Source organism: Gekko japonicus, unplaced genomic scaffold (genome assembly GCF_001447785.1).
Source record: "Gekko japonicus isolate JY-2015 unplaced genomic scaffold, Gekko_japonicus_V1.1 scaffold28, whole genome shotgun sequence".
Taxonomy (NCBI): Eukaryota; Metazoa; Chordata; class Lepidosauria; order Squamata; family Gekkonidae; genus Gekko; species Gekko japonicus.
Window position 1 is genome coordinate 1825414 of NW_015177010.1, and position 17961 is coordinate 1843374.

Sequence of the window (17961 nt, forward strand, 5' to 3'; positions counted from 1 at the left end):
GTTGCCAGCCTTGTGCTATTACATCTGATCTCCAGGTGACAGAGATCAGTTCACCTGGAGAAAATGGCCAGTTTAGAAGGTGGACTCTATGGCATTGTACCCCATTTGAGCCCCTCCCCTCCTTAAGCCCTGCCTTCCTCAGGCTTCACCCCCAAAAAATCTCCAGGTATTTCCCAACCCAGAGCTGGCAACCCTACATATTAGGAGCATCACAGGTAGTATGCACCCCCAACAGGCAGTTTCCAGGCTCCCAATATAGAAGAAGAAGAGTTGGTTTTAATACCCCACTTTTCACTACCCAAAGGAGTGTCAGAGCGGCTTCCAATCGCCTTCCCTTCCTCTCCCCACAACAGACACCCTGTGAGGTTGATGGGGCTGAGTGAGCTCTGAGAGAACTGTGACTGATCCAAGGTCACCACCCAGCAGGCTTCATGTGGAGGAGTGGTTGAGAAAGGTGCTATGTTAGCAGCAGCAGATGATCATGGTGGCCATTTTCTTTTGGGTTATCTGAAGTATGGGGGAGATGTCGGTAGGGGTCAGCCACACTCCCGTTATAATACCTAGGTAGATCCCTGTGAGGGAGGCCTGTCACCTCTTCTGTGGCACAGATGGACTGAGTTTGCACAAAGCATCAAAAGATCCAAGCTGGCTAGGTAGGCATGCCGAAGGGGTCCAGGTATTCCAGCTGCCCCACTTCTTGTTCTTGACTCCTTGGCAACTATGCATCATGCATCAGAGACATCATAAGCTCTTAAGTCTGTAATAAAAGTAGCATATAATACTGATAAAGGATTTCCCAAGATAAAAACAACTTTTCATCAGTGTGATTTTTGATACAATTCTTTCCCAGCCTGATGGCAAGTAACATGTTTGTTTACCTCATTAGACTGTAAAATCCAAAGCAGGACATGACTTCCCTAAGCCCTCGACTGGTGCCAGCATGTTTCTTTGCTGTCTTGTTGAGCTCTGTTTCTGAGTGACTCATGATGGATATTTACTTCTACTTATGAACACAGCTGCAATGGATTCATTATCTAGCCAACAGTTGAACTTTCCTTTTGCCAGTAATTAAAACGGGGGCAAAGCTTGCTACCAGTTTTTGCAGAAGGAGCACTGTTATGGCTCCGTAGAATGCTGACGGAAGCAAGAAGTCTGATTTCGGAGTTGTAAATCTTTTAGTAGGAAATAAGCACACTCCCTTAAATGATCGTGTAAACACCCTTTGAAGAATCAGCAAGTTTGAGGGTGGGGGGAGGATGCGTCAAGTGCTAAGACTGCATCAAATGCCTGTCTGCAGCATTTTTGGGCTGAGCACTCCTAAGTTTCTTGCTCACCTCCCAAATGCAGGCTGGCCATCTCCAAACTGATGATATAGATACAGCAAGTTGGATCCAATCCATTTCCTCATGGATGAAACAGGGAGGAGAGGGTTCCCTTTGACCACCCAAAAAAGCAGTGCTGGGGATCCTGGGATCTCCCTGGACAAAAGCCATGTGGATGGGGGTGGTAGTTAAGGAAAGGACTGGGGCGAGGCTGAGCAAAAACACTGGCTGGAGCCATCGTAATGCTTTTAGGTTATGTGCAGAAGGAAAAAGCCTTAAAGAAATGGAGCATAATGATTAGTCTGTGTTTCAAACTATGGTAAGAACATAAAAATTGCCTCACTGGATGAATCCTGAAAGTTCCTCTAGTCCAGCATTCTGTCCCCAACAGCAGCCAGGCAAATGCTTCCAGGGCTATATAAGTAGGGCATGGAGGTAGTGATAATATTGCCCCCCCAGACGGAAGAAATAGTCAGACAACAAGGTTGGATGAAATAAGGCCACTTTATTAAATTAATAACTTCTTAACTTAACGGCAAAGGGCAACCCTGGAAACAGCGACGAGGCCGGGCCTGGCGTCGTTTTCATCGACTCCCATCCTCAAGCCCTATGATGCAAGACACCGGGGCCCCCCGGGTTGGAGCCAACCATAAGTCGCTTGCAATCCCAGCCGAGCCAAAATTGGGATGCGCCCTCAGGAGTCCTCAAGCACCCCACATGGCCAGTGCTGAGTCTCCGTCGTGACCATCCCCATAGGCGGTCTGCAAGCTTCACCCAGGCCGCACAGCTACAAGGCTGGTCGAGCAGACCCCTTTACCCCCTCCCGGGGTTATTAAGTGGTGCTTGCGGCCGCTGAACCGTATTTTTTAACCTAATTCTGCCACCGCAAGGCGACCCCTAGGCACCATCCCAGACCAGTTCCTCAATCTACTGACCGCAGTGCAGGGTAGGCGAAAAAGACTCCATCTCAATAGCCAATGCGAGAATGGAACCAAAAAATTCCTACCCGGTTCCCCGTAAAAAGGGGGCAACCAGCCTATGCCCACACTACATACAGGGCGGGTGGGTGGGCCGAGCACGAGACGAGCAACTGGCTGGGGGGGAGAGCGGAGCAAGCCTATTAAGGCTGCCAGGCTCCGCTCCCCCTGCTGGAGCCCCCCCCCATAGCCAGTCAGAACACAGAGGTTATTTGAATATGCGACTTGATTGGCTTTTGCCTCTAACATTCTAAACAGTTTGCTGTTCTGAGGTAAAATGTGTCCAATCTCCAGGTGAGGGCTGGAGATCACTCAGAATTACACCTGCTTTCCAGATGGCAGAGATCAGTTCCCCTGGATAAAATGGTGGGCTCTCTATCCTTATATGCTGCTGAGGTGGCCCCCGTATGACAGCCAATGTGATGTAGCAGTCAGGGCTTCAGAGCACGGGAGAGGCTGCAGGTGTGTGTGGGGGGTGGAAAGCTGAAGAGTGAGGGGAAAATAAAGGTAGGTTGATGATTGGCTGGGAAGGAGAAAGGGTTGCCAACTCCAGGTGGGAAATTCCTGGAGATGTGAGGGATGGAGCCTGGAGAGGGTGAGGTTTCAGGAGGCGGGGGACCTTGGACAAGTACAAAGCCATAGACTCCACCCTCCAAACCAACCAGTCCCTTCTGGGGAACCATCATTGCCAATCTCCAGGTGAGGGCTGGAGATCACTCAAAATTACATCTGTTCTTTAGGTAGCAGAGATCAGTTCCTCTGGAGAAAATGGTGGACTCAGTGTCATTATACCCTGCTGAGGTCGCCACAGTAAATTGACACTGAGTGTCCAAGGCCAGGGCACCCGCCCAGAGCCTCTTTCTAGAGCTCGTTGCATTTATTTCCACAACGAGCCTTTTTCCTAGTCTGATATAAATGGGAAACCAGTGCCGCCAATGCCTCAGCCCCTTTCCCAATGTGGCTGCCCTGAAGAGCTGCCACTGAGTTCCCCCAGGCATGTGTGGGGTTTGGGGAATAGGAGGCACCACCGCTGCCATGGCCTGCAGTGTGCCCCTCACTGCTGGTCATCCTGCCGCAGCAACCGCAGCCCTGAAGGAGTCATGCTGGGCTGGAAGAACAACATTCCCATCTGCCTGCAAGCGAAGCAGGAGTGAGGTGAGAGAGAGCCACTCTGGGGTGTCTGATCAAACCACCCTGGAACAAAACCCCCCAGATCAAATTAGAAACATGCCCACAGCAGGATAAGCAAGCCATCTGACCACACCCATTGAAGTGCCACTTCAGCTGTCATTGCCCATGGCTTCGTAGTCCTAGACATCCAACCAAGGCTTAGTGGGAGGACAGTTTTACAACCATGATATCAATCCCATACCTCCTTCCCACCCAAGCACAGACCAGTGACTTTTATCTCAGGAAAAGGAAAGACATTTGGGAGTGACCACTATGGAAATCTAAGGACATGTGCCATACTGTCTGTGACTCAGATTTGCTGTCGTGAGAGAAACACACAGATTTAAGAGGAAAGAAGACTTGACATCCTCTAATAATTTAGAACACCAAGAATCTTGTACGTCATTCATTGTACTAATTCTGTTGCTCAGACATTTTTATTTGTTTAAAACAGAGGGGAATTGAGTGGCATGCACGAATGGATAATCAAATGCAATACATTCTGGCAGTTCCTATTGACATTCTTACTTGGCTGTCTGTTCTTGGAGATGCAAACCCATCTGTTTCCTCTATGAGTGTTTAATTTATCATCATGTACATTGCTATTTTAGCATTCACGAGAAAAGAAAGTGTTCCACGCCAAGGGCTTCGGTGTCTTTGCAGTATGGGATTCCCCCCTTCTTTTTTCAGTACTGGTACTATTTCATTATGTTTGGTCTTCCTCCACGTTCCTTCCATCCATGTCATCTTTTCACAGAATCTTGTGCAGTTCATTAGATATATTTCTTTCTGCTCTGGGAAGGACAAAATTTCAAATTACAGACGACCTGGGCAGGATCCAGACAAAATTGCTGTTAAGTCCCATTGATTAAAAAAAAAAAAAGAATTAAAGGATTCCTCAAGCCTCTTTGAAATTAGTGGGCTATATACCTGCCTTCATTTGGAATACACTCATATACCCAGAAAATGTTAGCAATTGGCCCCAGTCACACTGGGGGGAAAGGTGCGGCTGAAGTGCGGCTTTTTTGAGCTGCATCAAAAGAGACGCGCGGCGGCGGGATCAGACAGATCCCCCGAGCCACTGCACAGTTGCTCCAGGCACAAAAAGAGGCGGGGGGGGGGGGGTGCAGAACGGTGAGCGAGGCAGCCCGCCTGCACAGTTTGCCGGGGGCCTCGCATGCTGCCGGCGATCCCACTGCCGCCCCTGCTGCGGATTTTCAGGTAAGTAGTAGTGTTTTGTAGGGATTTTTTTGATCTGCATCTTCAGCCGGAAGAGACAGGACGGGTGCGCGCCGTTTCCCAGATGTTGCGGTGTGATCGCGCCCTTTGCTGCGCCCCCAATATGTCCCTCTCGCGGATCAAAGCCTCCTGTGTGACCGGGGCCAGTTGATTCAGTTATTAATTTATTTACTTCATTTCTAATCTGCCTTTCCCACCAAGAATCAAAGTTGATTACATTTTTTAAACAATGCAATAAAACACCATAACACAACAAACACTGCAATAAAACTTAATTATAAGGATTAGAAAACGACGTAATAAAATACAGGATAAGACATATAACAACCAGTGGAATAAAACTGCCTCTTTTTTTTTCATGGACAATAAAACGACAACCCTGCCTCCTTTATAAAAATGCCCTCCTGATGATACCCAGTATCACAGATTGGGAGCTACGTTTATGTGGCCTTAAACTGGCAACCAGAAGGATGTCATGAAGGGAATCATCCTGAGTCCCACCACATAGCCCTGGCCAAAATAGGGAACAAGAAGACTAGCCATGCTAGCAGTAATAAAAGCTGTTTAACCCAACCAATAGGCCAAAGCAGATCAGGTGCAACTTCCTAACCCTTCTAAAAGCTTCTTGCCAGACTTGTTGGTGGATCTGAGCAATTAAGAGGCTTCCCCCCCTACTTCTTAGGAATGGCTCTCAGCAGAATCTAGGTCTTTGATAACAGGGAGAACTACATCTGCAGCCACAGCTTTGCCATTTTTGCAGCAACAGTTCTCAGTGCCAAAGAGATAAGCTGCTGTTCCACTGGATTACAGTGGATTGTTTCTCCTGGGTCATAGGGATGCTAGCCTCCAGGTGAGACCTGGGGAATCCCCTGGAATTATAGCTCATCTCCATTCTACAGAGGTTAGTTCCCCTGGAGAAAATGGATGCTTTGGAGGGTGGACTTTATGCCGTTGTACCCCACTGAGACCCCTGTCTTCCCCAGGCTCCACTCCAGATCTCCATGAGCTTCCCAACATAGAGCTGGCAATCCTACTCCCCAGGGCTTTTTTTGTAGAAAAAGCCCAGCAGGAACTCATTAGCATAATAAACCACACCCAACAGCAGAAACTCATTAGCATATTAGGCCACACCCCTGACAGCACAGCTCATTAGGCCACATCCCCATGCCTTCCCTTGGCTTGCCTGGGCACCCCACAACTGCGGGGAGCCTGGACAAGTTGGCCCTTGGACAAGGGCCCCCCTTTGCCCGCCCGCCTCAGAGTCGCCAGGGGGGGGTGTCACTCTCTAGGGGCCTTCCCTCTATAGCCATGCATGCAGAAGTTTTAGCTGTAGTGGGCGTGGCCAACTCTGAAGCCAGCCGAAACTCCGTTCCTGTGCGTTCCTGCCCAAAAATAGCCCTGCTACTCCCCCTCCTGCCGGTGGCCAGGAAGTACCTGGCAGCCCTATCCAGTGGGAACTGCAGCAGCCAAAACAGCAAATGAAGTCCCAGCTGCATATTTGATTCTCCCCTTCCTGTGTGCAAACATAACTTCTTGGGATCCTGGCCAAAGTATGGTGAAAGACTTGACAAGGTAACCAGCAAACAACCCAGTATTTTTAAAGAGTCTTTCACTGGACTGTATTTCTTTTAGAGTGGGAAAGTAACCAAACAGAAGCCTTTGAGTGCTCTTAACATGCTACTTTCTAAAAGAAATGATAGATCAGCCAGTGACTTCTGCCTTTTCAAAAGTCCCACCTTTTGACCTCTTCCCAATTCTTATACTATACTACAGCTTAAAATCTTGTCAAAAAGACAGTAATATTTCTGGGCTCAGAATCAGGAATGGTTTAAGACAACTTTAATACCCAGGTAACACCCAGCTCTATATATCACTGAGATATCACTATCTAAGGCTCAAGAAGCATCTGTGAAGGTCCCTTTCTAGTGTGTTAAGGCTGTGATCAAATGGCTGAAGGTGAACAAAGTAAAGTTTAATCCAGACTAGATGGAGATTATGCTGGATCCACACTAGATGGAGATTATGCTGGATCCATACTAGATGGAGATTATGCTGGTTAGGAAGGATTTTCCCAGCTGCGGCAGCCATTTTGTGGCTAACTCTGTTTCATGCAGCAGCCATTTTGTTGCTGTGCCCACCACAATATATCAGAATCCCAAAGGTGCTAGGGTTGCCAGGTCCCCTCCTCATTCTGGCGGGGGTGGGGATTTGGGGGGCGTTCTGGGGGTGGGTAGGAAATGGAGCCTTCAGTTGCTCCATTCAGAAAAGTATGTAATGCAAGACTGTTCTGTTCCAGAGGACATTTGTAGGAGGGTAAACTGTTTTGGCTGTGTTTTTAACTGTGTATTGGTTTTTAACCATGTGTTTTAATTGTGTACTAATTTTAACTCGTTGTTTGACACTTATGGTGTTTGCGTCCTTGCAACTTTGGTTAGTCAGCTTGAGCTTGGGGGGGGGGGAAAGGCAGGGTATAAATATTTTATTTTTTTAAATGAAGAGCTGCTAAAGTATCTTTGTACAGTGGTCTTTAAGCCTTGTTCTAGAACTAATATAATGTGATCTTAGGGCAAGTCCATGTATTTCCAGTTCTTTAACAATGTTAAATATAAGGCAATGTCTCTAAATTGTAAGGTCTATCATTATTAGGCCTGTTTCATACAGATTTACTATTATTTATCATATGGCAGAGTTACACACAGGAAGCATCTAATAATATAAAATATGTAACCAAGTTAATACAATGGGTATGCAGATTGTTTGGGCAATCCCCCTAAATATCTGAGAACAGACATACTTCAAAACAGGAACCAGCATGGGTCTTTTGCCTCTGTGGGGGTGAGCTTGCTTTCCCTCTTCCTTCACTTCACAAATGACAGTTATACTTGCATCCAGTGTTCCCTCTAAGCTGAGTTAGTGTGAGCTAGCTCACAGTTTTTTAGCCTCCGGCTCACAGATTTTTGTCTTGGCTCAGGAAGGAGGGCTCCAGAACACACTAATTTATGCAGTAGCCAAATCACCTGCTCACAACTTTAATGCCAGTAGCTCACAAAGTAGAATTTTTGCTCACAGGACTCTACAGCTTAGAGGGAACATTGCTTGCATCTGCAATGAATATTGATTTCTTTCCTAGTTTTGCCTTCCCTCTTCCACCAGCAGAAGAACCTTCTGCATCAGTGGAAGCTTCCGAGCAACGGAGTAAGGGCAACTATTAGTAGAAATACATACAGTCAATATCATGGGCCAGGGCTCTCCTGTGGCTTCTAGAGCTACCATTGTTTAAAATTCCTTTGGGGAGGTATTTGCTTCTAGTGTTGGTTGGTTGAGAACTGTACTGGATCAAAGTCCTCTCATTAATCCATCCTTCCCTCCCCCACCTATAAGAATGGCCTAGTGGGTATTTGCTCACTAACGACATCAGAAGAAAGAACACTTTGGTTCTCTTCTTCTTTCCAGTATGAAAGATACACAGAGAAACAGAGCAAAACTGCAAGCATGGAAAGAAGCTGCTGGTATAAGCAGCTTACCTAAGTCATCCCAAAGATTTCACTCCAGCAGAAGGTCACTAAGTCAATCCATGTGGCTGGATTTAGACAAGCACTGCATAGTTTTATTTCCACTAGTAGTATTTGCCACTAAGATAATTGCTAGTGTTCTCAATCCCTAAGCTTAAGAAATGGAAACCGATACCATGCAGGAATCAGGAACAATTCTCTTACATATGTAGGATGTTGCACAATTGGAAAAATGTATGATGAGGATGGTTTGCGATTATTAGCATTCAGAGTAGAACTATAAGCGTCTCCTAACTCAGGGTCTTGTTTGACGAGATGCTGTCCAAATATAATTATGGGGTGGCTGCTTCCATGAAATGTCAGATATAAATACAATGTGGAATACCAGAGTATGTGGAAAAGTCTAATTGGCACTGGGATTGCTTCCAGGAGCCAGTCATCTGGACAGAGGCCCTTTAAGTTCTCTGTTTTCCCTCTTAGATTCAGCAGTGGAGACTCCATCAATACATGGATAGACAAGAAACAAATTTCAAAGGTACCATTTAATATTAGAAAATTAAACAGCAACTAGACCTAAAAGTCATATTCTAGGTCAAGAGTGATAACCAACTGAAATAAAACAACGATAAACGATGCACCATAAAAATGTACTATATCAAGATCATGGATAAGCACCACAGGAAGAAAAGTAAAGGAAAAAAAATAAAGAAATGGTAGCCAAAGTACATAAGTGTACAGCCAATCTTAGATATGTGCCCACCATGTATTGGTCTTCCATACTTCTTCCTCCCATCCTTCCCTTCCCACCCACAAGCTTTGGCTCCCATTCTTCCACTTAAATATTTGGCCAATCATTTCACTAGTCCCTGGAGATGGTTAAGGACATTGTCTGTTGTTAGAAGGAGGAGGAGGAGGAGGAGATTGGATTTATACCCCGCCCTTCACTACCCAAAGGTGTCTCAGAGCGGCTTACAAACTCCTGTCCCTTCCCCTCCCCACAACAGACACCCTGTGAGGTAGGTGGGGCTGCGAGAGCTCTTGACAGAAACTGCTCTTTTTCAAGAACAGCTCTTATCAGAACTACAGCTTGCCCAAGGTCATCCAGCCAGGTGCAAGTGGAGGAGTGGGGAATCAAACCCGGTTCTCCCAGATTAGAGTCCGCGCACTTAACCACTACACCAAACTGGCTCTCTGGACTTCTTCATATATAGTAGAGTGATTTTATGGAACTTGCTACCACAAGATATGTAGACATGGAAATGGCTGCTAACATAGGGGCTTTAGAAAGGGATTATATCTATCAATGGCTTTTAACCATCATAGCTTAGAGCTGTTGAAAGATCTGTCCTCCATTAATGGAACCTCTAGCCTCAGAGGGAATGCAACAATGAATGCCAGTTGCTGGGAGGGCAATAGTAGAAGAGGCTTCTTGCACATGCCATGATTAAAGACCCAGAAACTAATCAACAGCTCGTTGAAGAATCTCAGAACAAGCATAACAGCTCTTATTGACTAGCCCTCGATAACAAAACTGCTACATTTTGTATCAGCTTCAGTGTCCAGGATGTCTTCAGGGTCAGCCTCAACCACAGAGTAAAGTACAAAATTCTAGTCCACTAAATGGCTACCAAATAAACTAGGATATAAGCTTTCAAAAGTCAAAGCCAACTTTGTCAGATGTAGATTGTGCTACAGTGTTCTAGCTTTGGTGTTAACTGAAGCATGGATCATGAAGCTGGGGGAAAATTTTTTTTTGCCATCGTGGACACCTGTTTCTCCAACAGTAGACCCAGACCCAGCCCCTCTTATGTTCTTAATACTCTCTTGCTCTTGACAAAGCCTTTTGGCAAAAGCTGCATGCCATAGGCTACAAACATAGGCAAAGTTAGACCCGCCATAGGCATGAATGCCGGGCAGATTTAAAGGGCGCAATCAGACAACATCTGGGAAGCGCCCCGCAGCCGTCAGCAACCCGTTCTGCTCCACCACAGAAGCAGAGTTAAAAGACACCGGGGAAAATCCGGTAGTAAATGGGTTGCAACGGGCCACAGATGGACGTTCCCCTGCCTGATCACTCCAACACACACTCATGGCATCGTGATGGTCAGATCAGGCCATCCTGACTCTCTGCTGTTGTCCCCCACCCCTTCTCAGTATGTGCATCATCGCAAACTCCATAGGGAGCCCTCAGTGCGGAGATGCGAGTCATCGATTCCTCATTTAAGCGCATCGGAAACAAACAGCAAAAAAAAGAGCGCCAACTCACCTGCAGTTGCGTCTGATCACTCAGTGGCGGGCTGTGCCTGCAGCTTCCAATGACTGTGTGATCGCACAACTGCGGGTCAAATTCCTCCGGAGGAAATAGCCTCACTTCCCCTCTGCTTCATCTGGCGCATGTGACCGCAACCATAGATGGTAGGAAGAACAATCCCATTTCACAGTCCCATTTAAAGCAGTGGTCCTTCTAGCCAACGTCACTTCTATCTTATACAGATTCAATTTCTCCATCAGCCACTTGACCACCACGTTCAGACTAGCAACAGCTAGTGGCTTGTTCCAGGCAATATATAACTGAGAGTCATCAGCATATTGATGACAACCTACTCTGAAACTATGGAAAGTTCTCATTCAGTTGTCTTAGGCAGGTGTAATTCTGTTTAGGATTGCACTGTAAGATTAAGATAGTAAATTGAGTGAGATTTTAATTGGGGTCTAGGCAGCTCTAGATCTGAAGTCCCCTACCAATCAAGGTAGACAGTGCTAGGCTAGTTCAGATACCTTATTTCTTCCTGTAAAAAATAAGCCACCTTGCTATATATGTGGTAGTGATAAGGATATGGCTCAGAAGGCCTTAAGTATAACAAGTTTATTCATTCCAAAAGCAACCAATGACAGAGAACAGGCACTCTCATCCACTTCAGCCAGGACCCAAAACTACAGTGGCTGAAGAGGTCCAAATAGCCCCAACTAAAAGACACAGTTCCCTCCTGACATACATAATACATGCTGTTTGACTGGCCATCTGACCCTCTATCTGTTCCCTGACACTGTGTGGTCTAAAGTAGGTTCATAGCACTTTAGTCTCTTCCTGGAAGATTAGGTGAACACCTGGCTATTTGGATCATCCACTCACAGCAACAAAGATGGTATTATCTATATAATAATCCTTGCATTGTGTGGCTCTTAGCTGGAAGGAAAAACTCATATTTTAACAGGCATGCTTTTTGAAAAGCATCAGAAGGCCAAGAGACAGCCAATACAGAGAGTACTTTAAGGAGTTTTCAGTCTTTCAAACTTGATACAACAGGCCAAGAAATACAGAATTAAAAGGAAATATAAGATGTCCCCCTCCCCTCCAAACTAGGACCATTATGTTTGCCCAGTAAGACAAAAATAGTATCTTCTTATAATATAAAATACCCATGCAAAGCCACAAAGCTCCATTGTAACATCTGGTTCTTCTGCTAAAATATCATCCATCCATTCCAGCCAGCTATACAACTCCAGAGAGATCCTCCTGCATCTTGCTGTTGACCTTACAAAAGGAAAATCTGATTTAAAGGAAGATGCTGCTAAAAGTAGAGCAGAAGTAGACTTCCTGCAAAGAGCATCAAAAAGAAATTTGCCCTTATCTCATTTCCTAATTCCAGAGAGGCAGGTATATCATGCCTTGACCTGCATAGCCTAGGCTAGTTCAATCTTGTCAGACCTGGGAAACTAAGCAGGTTCAGCCCTGGTCAGTATTGAGATGAGAGACCACCAAGAAATACCAGGGTCACTACACAGAAGCAGACAATGGCAAATGTCTCTTGCCTTGAAAACCTTATTGGGTCACCATAAACTGGCTGTGACTGGACAGCAAACAAACAAACAAACAAACAAAGGTATGGGTATATTACAGCACATTCCTAAACAGAGTTATACTCGCTAATCTTAGAATGGTGCAGCTCTGCTTTGGATTGTACAGTTGGGGTGTGCAAGTAACAGCAAAACAACTGTGTGCTGAAATACCCGCAAGAGTAAATATACAAAAAGAGACTTCAGCAAAGTATACAGTGTTTCAGTCTTCTGGTCCTTCCTCAGGAACAAAGAGCCACAATAGAAAGTCTCATTCCAATTTCTTTACAAGACAATATTGTTCAGTTTCTTTATGGGCCAGGTCTCCTAAGCTTGAAAGTGCACCTCTCAAGGTTCTACTATGTAGAACAGGACTAAAAATGGCTTAGGAGACCTGGCCCACTACCTTCTACCACCTAGAAAAAGTGTTGGATATCTACTTTGGACTTGATGCATTCTGTAGACTTGTATATATTTCCTATGATGGATTTTATGTACAGATTTATTGCTGATTACCTATGTGTTTCACTTTGCTGAAGTCTCTTTTTGTATATTTACTCTTGCAGGCATTTCAGCACACAGTTGTTTTGCTGTTACTTGCCATTTTGTATTCTATGCTGCATTGTTTTGTTATTTAACAGTTGGGGTGCAGTCAGACAGCATGCTGAGAGCGGGTTAAACTGCTCTGGTTCTAAACGGATTATATTTGATTCGGATAATCGCGATCACACTTACCTCCCTTATCCTGCCTCACCGCGCAGTCACGTCGCTCCCCGGCGTCTGCACTACTGACACGCAGGATCGTCCGTTGGCGGTTTTAAATTTTTTTCTCAGTTTGCGCATGCACATAGGTGCCCCTCCGTAGAATGGGGGGGGGACTATCATGGCGCATGCGCAGAACCACCAGGGCAAATCAATCCAACCCCTCCAACAAAAGACTTCCCTTTAAAAGTTTGACCCGAAAATGGCCTCCGTGAGATCCCGAAGTCATCTAAACTCTAAAACAAGTGACCATTTAAATGTCGGTTTTCTAAATACGGTGGCAGAGCTCCGCCTATGCTCACACCGCCAGCGCAAAAAAAAAAAACAACGGGCGAAATTGGAAGCCCCGGGCAGCTTTTGAGCGGGGAGCAGGTTTAAACCACCGGATGTGGCTCGACACCAGAGGAGCGATCACACAGGGGGGAAATGTGGCTTTAATGGGAGAGCTGAGAAAACACCACTTTGGGACCTGGTAACAAAATACTCCGGGTTAAAGCGGTTTTGAGCCGGAAACCAATGGCTGGGGACGGGAGGCAGATGTGGACTGTGTGATCATGCATATAAAATCCGTTGCTGAAGCGTGATGACACCAGAACAAATGGCACGTCTGAACGCACCCTTGGTCTATTAAAGCAAAAACCTGCGCTAAAGACTTCCTGTCCGGTGTGCAAATGGTCATCTCCATCCTGTTTGTCTCTGTGAAGCAGGCTTCATCTCTTGTCAGCCTGAAATTTGAGGGCTTTACTGCTTTGTTTCCAGGGATGATTTTTTTTTAAGATCAAGGCCTTCCATAGTGTTAACCAAGGTATCCCGCATTCCCTCATCACAACAGAGACCACTTTCTCAGAGGCTGAAATGTCCCAGTAAAGTGAAAGTAACCTAAGAGAGGTTATGAATAATAGATAGTGCTGCCAGGTCTCCCAGTGCTGAGGTGGCAAATATCACATAAGGTTGCTGAGTCACACTCAGTTACCCCAGGAGTAGTGTCAGTCCCAAATATTTACAAAATTATACAAAGGCTGTTGATTTTTTACATCTATATTATTCATTCCTGTTTGATCTTTGACGCATCAGCATCAATCCTATTCCATATCTAGAACTCTGATATTATAAAACAGTTATAAAATAGCCATGGAGACAGATCTGCGGCCAGTGGGGTAAAAAATGGGTAAATTCGGAGACCCTTCAACTCTGTCCTAATTCAAAGACCACAAACAATTATCAGAATTACCAGAACAATTATCTGTGATCTTTTCCCCCCCTCCTGTGAGAATTACATGGAAGGCTGCCTACATTCCACACAGCCTTGTAGGACTGATGTGCTAGCAAGTCAGCTAGAGGAACCAATACTGGTATTCTTAATCTTGAAAATGCCAGCTTCCCCTTTAAAACCAAGCAGTTTCCTGACCATACAGTTGTGAAGAAAATTTTGATAACTTGCTGCTGATGCATAGTAAAATCTTGGCAGCCAGCAGGAACTTTGAGAGGCTGAGGTCTGAATAGCCTGCTCAGTTATTTGACTCTTTTTTGGTGGCTCAGTAACTCTCAACACCACACTGGACATCACTAGAGCTATAGAGCTACTTCTCTACCGTCTCTTTGTCTCATACAGATAACTTAAAACATCTGAACCCTGTATGTCCCTGCCTTGGCCAATACACATTCGGAGAAAAACCAGAGAAACACTGGAAACGCAAAATGGTCAATGAGCAAGCTGAGCAATGGCCCGTGTAGCACTGCAACGCCACAGTGGGTAGGCAGCTTGGTTTGTTTCTGCTACCTAGTGGCCCTTTAGCCCACTGGCCCACCAGGTCCTTTCCCGGTAAGTTAAAGAGCCAGTCTGCCCCTGGGCATGACACACAGAACACACAATCATGTCACATCCTAGCACATGTTGTTTTTAATCGATTAGCCAAATCTCCCCCCCCCCCCGGTGGAAAAGCAGTGAGAATGATTTTTAGTGTGTGTGTGTGTGGGGGGGGATAACCAGAAAGTAGAGATGTCAGCCTCCAGGTAGGATCTAGGGATCCTCTGGAATTACAGCTTATCTCCAAACTGAAAAGGTCAGCTCCCCTGAAGAAGATGGCAGCTTTGGAGGGTGAATTCTATGGCATTGTGCCCCACTGAGGTCCCTGTCCCCCCCAGGCTCCATCCCCAGATCTCCAGGAGTTTCCCAACCTGGATCTGGCAACCCAACCAAAGGGGAAAGGTTTAAGAAGCTGGTTCACCCATGTGGGTCTTCTGCAGGTCCATAATTGCATTCTGTGAAAAATAAATCTGGGGGAAGACACAGAGTAGCCCAGTCTCATATATTTAATAACTTTTAGTTTGACTCCCAATCTCTACATTCTGCCCTTATTCCCGGGATTCTTAATTTGTGGTCTATGAACCCCTCAGTGATCCATGATTGGGCTTTAGGGGGTCAGTGAACTGGGCATAGATAGATAATTTTTCCTTCTGATTTCTTTCCTATTACTCTGTAGAGAAATTTTTTTATGTCACATTATTTCTCAGCAGAATTTAATATTTACTTTTTTATTTGCACAATTTTGATTTATTTCCAGGAATCCTGCCATATTCCATTCCTACCTCCCACTGGTGCTTGAGACAAGAGTTTTCAATTCTTTAAAAGCCTTGATAGTGGATATATTGCTTTTATACTCTCCCTTCCAGAAGCTGGGGGCAGCCTTTGCAAGCAGAGGATGTAGTAATAGAGAATTATTGTGGATGGTAATAACCTTTTTATTAACATAGTGGTTAAACAGGCTTTATAAAAGACAGAATAAAGTGGCACTACAGCAGTGATAGTCTCTCAGCTTAATGACAGTTTATGTTGGGAACTGTTTGGAAATTTATCCCAGGTAGTTGATCTTAAGAATGTTGTGATCAATTGTTGGTTCATATTGATTGAATCAATCGGTAGCAGAAATTACTAGAGCAGTTTCAAAATTTCTGGAAGAAATTCTTAAAGCCAAATCTAATGCTATTATAAATTGATTATTATATAATCTTATGTATCTATGTTTTAACTTATGTATGGATTTTAATTCTATATATAGATCCTAAATGCCATGTTAAATTTACTATGCCAATAAAGGTATTGTACTTGTACTTGTGATAGTCTCTCAGCATCTCTAAGACTTTGTGTTCCAGAGAATTCCTCCTCCATAGAAAGGCTCATCAGATTACACTGAACCCATCTCGCATCCTAGGCTACATTCTGAGACGGCTTCGGATAGCACAGTTGGCCAATTGCCTACTAGTGCTCCATGTTTCCTGATCAACAACCATACCTGGCCATGCGTATGGAAAAGCTACCTTCACTATTTCATGAAACAAAACAGTATGGATTGCAATATTATTTGCACAACCTTTATTATAAAAATATAAGTTAGAGTGGGATTTTATGGAGCAGACTGTACAACCTCTCAGTTATGTATAAATCAAAATGTTGCCTACATTTCCACCAACTTTAGGTGCCCCTGTCAATGGACAGCCATTTTATATGTCTCTATAGATCTCTAAAGCAGGAAAAATATAACATGTTAACAACAACTTCCTCAGTATCAAAGCCAAGGTATAAAAGAAGCCCTTGAGATACTTCTTGCCTTTGATTCTAACCATGTGAAATCCCACGTTACATGGCTTTGGCAAGAAATCGTAAATCAATGCACGTCCATTCAGAGGGTTTTTAAGTCACTATGATCCATTAGCTTTACATGGACTTGAATTTAAATCTCTCCCCCCCCTGTAAAGTCTCATCTACATTTCATTCTGCTGAGTTTTTTCCATCAACGCACACCTGCAAATCTCATTAATAATATTAATGTGGATGTTACCATTCCTCTTTCCCCAGCCACATTGCTTATTCTGTAGGTTCCCTTTGTTCTCTCACATGCAAGAACTTTTGAAATGAACACATTCAGCCTTAATGTTACTCAAAGGAAATTCCTCTTTTTTGTAGTCTAGATGCCACCAGCATTTGCAGCTGCTTTCCAAGTGGCTCCAGTCGTTACTTTACTGTGCAGGACTTCAGTGTACAAGCAGCCATAAACTCAATCTTCTTCTGCCCCAGAAACAGGGCTGACACATAACTTTCATATTTTCTGGCTGGAGATGTACACACTGCCTCTACCTCTGGGGAAACTATTATCTATCTACTGGGCAATTAATGTGGCAGAAAAATAGCTCTGAAGACGTCATGTTCAACATGCATATGATCTGTTTACAGTGTAGTGTTATCCAAACTGGTCACCATGTCAGAGCGGTCACATGAAGAGTACCCCCAACACGTAGGGTGGCCAGATGCCTGGTGCCTGCTGGGAACGCCCCTCTGCCAGTGCTTCCCTTGCCCCTGCTGGTGCTCAGTGGTACAGCAGAGAACGGAAGGGAGGGGCACAAAATATTTGTAAAGTGGATTTACACCAGTGAATCTGCAAGATGCAAAATAACATCCAGTGGGAAACAAACGGTGGTACCAGGGAAATCACACTTATAGGGATGCCAGCTTCCAGGTGGGACCCAGGGATCTCCTGGAATTATAGCAGACTACCAAGGTCAGTTCACCTGAAGAAAATGGATGCTCTGGAGGGTGGACTCTATGGCTTTGTACCCCACTGAGGTCCTTGTCTTCCCCAGGTGCCATCGCCAAATCTCCAGGAGTTTCCCCAACCCGGATCTGGCAACCCTAGCCAAGAATTGTGCAGACTTTCTAGTAGTCTTGGGAGTGTACGTCATAGAACCATTCAGTGGTCTACACCTATTCCAAACTCCATTCCCTCCGCCAATACTGCAGAATTATATATTTTTAGAACAGTCTTTTGCTGTTGATAGGGCAGAGTTCTCTCAAAGCCGCACCAACTTTCTGCCCAGTACCACAACCTGGTATTTCCTAGGCAGGGAAAAGTAGCACTCAATGGTTTGGCCACGTTGCCAGTACACTGCAAAGCATCATAGGATTGGGTTGTTAGGTTGCTCTGCTGATCTCAACTGTTGAGTGGTATTAGTTTATATAAGGATGGCTTACCTCTCATGTATTTATTTACTGCCTGGCGTAAAAGGGTTATTTACTTTACTGGCATAAAAGAGGCTTCCATACAGTGGGCAGTTATTTGAGCACTGCTGAGCAGTAAAAATATGAGT